Source organism: Anas acuta, chromosome 2, assembly GCF_963932015.1.
Source record: "Anas acuta chromosome 2, bAnaAcu1.1, whole genome shotgun sequence".
Classification (NCBI taxonomy): Eukaryota; Metazoa; Chordata; class Aves; order Anseriformes; family Anatidae; genus Anas; species Anas acuta.
In genome coordinates this window covers 151238500-151244499 of record NC_088980.1, presented here as the reverse complement: position 1 = coordinate 151244499, position 6000 = coordinate 151238500, and positions in this window count along the sequence as shown.

Below are 6000 nucleotides of genomic sequence, written 5' to 3'. Positions count from 1 at the left end.
TACCTGGTTCGTACAAAAGGGCATAGTCTCCCTTCCAAGCCCTCTGTCAGACTGTCAATGCCAATCCACTCAGAGTACTTGCTTTACTTTCAGAAGCCAAAGTTCTACTCCTATTGCCAATGAACAATGGGAGAAAAAGAAAAAAAAAGAAAAAAAAGAAAAAAAAGAAAAAAAAGAAAAAAAAGAAAAAAGAAAAAGATTTTTTTTTTGTTCTTTGGCCATAACATGTGTCCTCCAGAAACAAACAATTCAGTGAACAATGTATCCCAGCTTAATTCTGTTTATTCCACATCTGAAAGGAGAAAGTTTAGACTTTCTGCAGTATCGAACAGGTATACAAGAAAGTGTACCAAGTCAAGTCCCACAATTCATCATTGTCACTTCAAGGATACTTCAAAGATAATTTGAAATCGTAAAATGCCTATTTCAGTCACTGGGAGACTTATGATGATGCGTTGGAGGATCCTGATGCTTTCTCATATCACTTAGAGACATACTTGGAAAGAGTTATCTCCAGTACTCAGCAGTCACAAGTATTTACACATTTGTGCAAGCAGGTGTGGGGTTAAATCCCATTATATATATTATGCAGGGAAAGTGATAGACCAAGACATATTTGTTTCCCAACTCCATAATTAGGCTCCCAAATGAGTGACTGCTGATTGCTTAGCACTTTTTAAAGCCTTAAGGCTGCAATTTTTGCAAAACTAATGAAAATGGTTTCAGGGGAACTTTACAGCTTCCACAGAATCTGAAACATTGTAGTCCTCAGGACTTCTGTTCCCTCTAACCAAAAGCAAAAATCTGTATCTTCACTACGATAACATGTAATTTAGAGAACCTACAGAATATTTCAATTTTGAAGCCAGCATACAGGACTTTAAATAAAAAATAAATAAATAAATAATAATAATAAAGGAATATAAATTAATATAAATCTGAGCTTTAATTTCTAAATATTCAGAATAACACTTTAGTATATTGCTTTCTTGTTTTGATTTATTTGATGAGGAGTTTTTCATGGATTTTGAACTGGAAAGTTTTAAACAAGTATTTTTCTATCTCAGGACAGATAAAATATAGTAGTAGACCTGAAAAGTTTCAGTACTGTGTTTAATGACTCATTGTTTCTTGGAACAGTAGGTCTACAGACCTACCATTCTGGCCCAAAGGTGCAAATATCCCTGATATTTAGACTTGTCAGCTGTAGTGAACTGCAAAGGGTGTCTGTTGCAGATTTTTCTTTCTTCTGCCATATCAAAAATAAACATCCTGGCATATTTTGTTTTGGCATTTACTTATTTATTGTTCAACAACTCCAGAAATTAAGACCATTATTAACACCAGAACTGCCAGACTGAATCATAGCAGTCTCTCTAATTCAATTCTGCCTTCTGGGAAGCTCAGTGCTGGAAGAGGAAGGTACTCAAATCCCTACTGCTGGCAGCTATGGAATAAATTATTCTCTTTTTAAATACACGTTATAATAAGAAGGATATCAATGATAGCTAGCTAGCAGTCTGTATATTCAGTAGAGTTGTCTGCTGCTTTATTTTTGTTGCCAGCATACCTAGAAATTAAGAAAAGAAACACAAATCAGAATGCCCAATGCAAGTGCCTCTGACCTTTGGAAATAATTGGATGTGGATCCACACCTGGCAGCCTTACCATATACTAAAGTTTCTTAAAATCATTCTATCCATCAGTAAGACAGAGATAGAGAAATATGGAAGAACAGGCCACATTAGCAGGAACCAGCTGGCATGATTCCACGAGATCCATTTTATTTAGTGGGACCCGTTTCTGCTTGTCTAATTGCAAATCCATGCCAAAATTTGGTGGCACAAACATACACAGGATTTCACACTTAGGTATATACTGTATCAGGGTGACATTTCAGAAATGATATGCAAGTTAGACTCACATGACTGGAAATAATGGCTGTCCAATTCCCGGGAGATGGCACTAAACTCTTAACTACATTCTCTGCAAACTCTGCCACAAGGCACTGCAGATTGGCTCTACAGTGTACACACACATAAACCACCTTGCTTTAGTACGAAGACTGAAGCATTAAGTTGAGGAAAAGACTCTAACGATGCAGTTTGAACACTACTAACAAAACAGTAATTGATGAGAAAAATTCAGCTTACTAAGAGGCAAATTCTTCCTTCATCACACTGATCATGGTGCCTGTGCCATTATAGAAAAATGCAATTTGCATTTCCATAGCTGTTTTCTTCCTGAGATTTTAAAGAAAAGAGAATTCTTAAACCATAAAAGACCATTTTATGTACCCTTAAATATTCCTCCTATTTTTGAGCTAGTACATGAAGGCATTGAATAATGAGCAACAAATTTTCTGGAAGAGATCCATGGATGGCAGCACACTGATAACTCAGAAGACTTTCCAGCTTTATTACTGTTAGGGTGAAGGCACTTGGAGAACAACTCTGAGGTCAGAATATTCTGAGAATAGAAATATTGCATGCACAGAGCTAAACCTTCCTCCAGCCTGCTTGCACTCTGAAGAGGCAAGGTGTAAGAGGGGGAAGAATAGAAAAGTAGTGGATCAAGAAAGTATCAGACAGAACATCTTCAAAAATCTTCAAGGAGCTTGCCAGTACATCCCATTGAATTGGTATGGTATTTCTATACATCATCAAGGAGATTTACTACCCCATTTTTCCAGCAATCCATTTACAAGAAGGTCCTGAGTGAAGTGGGGCAATCTGTGCATTAGGTCTAGTACTTTTCTCACCATAGGTAGTTATGAATGGTGAGAAACCTCACAGACCAAACTCCCCATGAAGGAATGTGAACTGCTGCTTGAGATCTTCATCTCAACACCTCAGATTTTCCAGAAGAGTTGAAGGCAAAAGAATAGAACCAAATTCACCCATCTCAGGGCATCCTTTGAAAAGCTCCTTGATTTTGTCTTCCTGACCTGTTATTATCTCTATAATCAATGGATCCAAACACTCGTGAGCCCATCAGTACAGACCTCCAGAAAACCTAGTTGTTTCAGCAGTCTCAAAGAAACACTTCAGAATGACAGCTGTCTTATTGCTGCAGACAGAAAAAAGACCACTTCTGAAAGAAATCTACAAAGGTCATTTTTCAGCAGCAGTACTACATCACCCTCCTACACAGAGTTTAACCTAACATCTCGTAATAAATAAAGACAGCCTTACCAGAATTTTGTCTGCCACACAGACAAATGTCCTACACACCCATATACATTTCTTACTCCCCACAGCAAAATCCTGGTAAGAGAAGGCACCTTCTTGTATCCTCTCTGACACTGCACTCCCCTGCTCCACCCCGTTCAAGCAGAGCATCTGTCCCAGGCAGACAACCACCAATGGTGGTCATGATGGATGTGTTCGGTCCTGATGGCTGCAGCCTGGATTTGGGGGAGACAGAAGACAAATAGCTAAGGAATGATCTGCACACTCACACACACTAACCACAGTGCTCGCCAAATGTGGAAGAAAGTCTGACTCAAGCCAACGCTGGAAGAAACTAACATCTATATTTACATATTACCATAAGTCAATCATCTTACCCCATAAATAGAGGGCAGCCCAAGAGCCCTTTGAGCTCTCCTGACATGACAGTGGACCGCATGCCAGGGCCTCCCATTGGGCAGAGACATCTCCCAAGTTTACTTCTGCGGATTGAGAGGACACTTACTGCTGCAGACAGTCAGAAAGCAGACTGGGAAAGTGACAGCATGCTAGCATGCTGTAATGGTGCTTTGCAAGCATGCTTTATAATAGATAAGTAACATAAAGGATTCACGTAATCCATATAATCCTTTAGACGTAAAGCGTTGACCAATTGTGGGACTGGGATTGGAGGCTCCTTACCTCTTTAGTTCAAGGAGTTTAGAAAGCAAGGTGGTCCATTCTGATCCTCCTGACTCAATGAGCAGGTCTTCTTGATGTACTGTCACCTAACCCAGCTCCTTATGTAGTCATTATGTAGTAGATACTGCTTTTCTCTTAGCGTCTTTGAGTAATATATTATGTCTTTTATGCAGTGTATAATTAAGTGTATTTTCCAATTATAGGCAGGTGTACCTTGCCATCGTCAAATCTTTAAGTTGCATAAGCTGTGTTAAATCATTGCTTGATATCAATAAATCATATTGCTGCTTCTGTCTTCTGAGTGAAGTGCATATCATTTCCACAGGCAACACCCCTCAATTTAAAAAATTCTCATTTTGCATTAGACCATGAGGGCTCAGTAGTGTTTATTCTCAAGGAAATTTCTCAAGATCAGTCTGTACAATTAAGGTTTATTTGTATTTTGTTTTTGTTTGTTGTTTGCTTGTTTTTTCTTTCTTTCCCTTTCTACAACTTGTTTTGGAGACAAAACAGTCTCAGGAAATGTTGGTGTGTTTGTACACACTTTAGAATCAGGAAGAAAAAAATTATCAGTCACATTACTTGCTCTGAATCACCCTCTCAGCCGTACTGCTGACAACTTGGAGTTCATCCAAAAGGTCCACGTTCCATATTGTGTTCAGGAGCAAACATTCTCTGAAGAAATGTTTTTGCATGTTAATGACTCTTTTGCCTTCAGTAACCAACTACACGTGTCTACAGGAATAACAGCAAGTGTAAGATTCAGTTGTCTAACTTTAATGCAACATCATGCATCATATTTTCAGATGCAGCAATCTGTCTCACCCTAATTCTGAGACTGCTAAGAACATCCTCACTGAGTCCATAAATCACAGAACAGGTGCAGTCATTTTTCTCACAGCGGCCGGACTAAAGCTGCATAAGCTTCTCCTTCGTGGCTCTGCCAATGCACCTCAGAACTGATTCCCAGGCAGAACTGAGAGAAATACACCTCTAAAAAAAAAAAAAAAAAAAAAAAAAGAGGATAGGATAGGATAGGATAGGATAGGATAGGATAGGATAGGATACAATCATATGCTAGTTAAGGTTGGAAAGGACCTCTGGAGGTCATCAGCTTCAGTCCCTCTACTGAAGCAGAAATACCCAGAGCAGTTTATAGAACTGAGTAGTTCAGTTGGAAGGGGACTACAAAGATCATCTAGCCCAACTGCCTGATCACTTCAGGGCAAAACAAAAGTTAAAGCACATTAATGAGGGCATTATCCCAATGCCTCTTGAACACTGGCAGGCATGGAGCAACAACCACCTCTCTAGGAAGCTTGTGCCAGTGCTTGACCACCCTCACGGTAAAGAAATTTTTCCTGATGAGCCTCCCCTGACACGTGGCTATTCCACATGTTCTGTTATCAATTACAAGGGAGCAGAGACCGGCACCTCCCTCTGCACTTCCCTCCTCAGGAGTTGAAGGGAGCAACAAGGCCACCTCTCAGCCTCCTTTTCTCAGAGTAGACAACCCAACCATCCTCAGCCTAAAGGTGAGGCTGCACCGATACTCAATATAGTGGAAGAATCACCTCTTTTGACCAGCTGGCTGTGCTGTGTTTAACACATCTCAAAATGCTGCAGGGCACACTGCTGGTCATGGTGAGGCTGCTGTCGACCAGCACTCCCAGATCCCTTTCTGCAGGGCTGCTCTCCAACCACTGTCTGCACCTGTCTCCCAGTCTGTACCTGTGACTGGCATTACTCCATCCCAAGTGCAGACCCTGTTATTTTCCTTTGTTGAACATCATGCCATTGCTGAGTTCCCAGTGCTCCGGAGTATCTAGATCCCTCTACAAGGTCTCTCATCTCTCCAGGGAGTCAATAGTACTTCCTCTCAATATTTTTTAATGTGAAAAGACAGTTTTTCAAAACTTCCAGGTGAGCTAATAATAATAATAGTATTAAAATAATAATAATAAACTATTTTTAATATAAATTTAAAAAAAATAATTAAAAAATATATATAAATAAAAATATAAATAAAGCCTATCTTTCAAGGCCTAGGCACAACAAAATCATCAGGGAATCTTAGTTTTAGAGGAATACTGTCTACATTTAAAGGAAAGATGTCTAAAGGAATGGG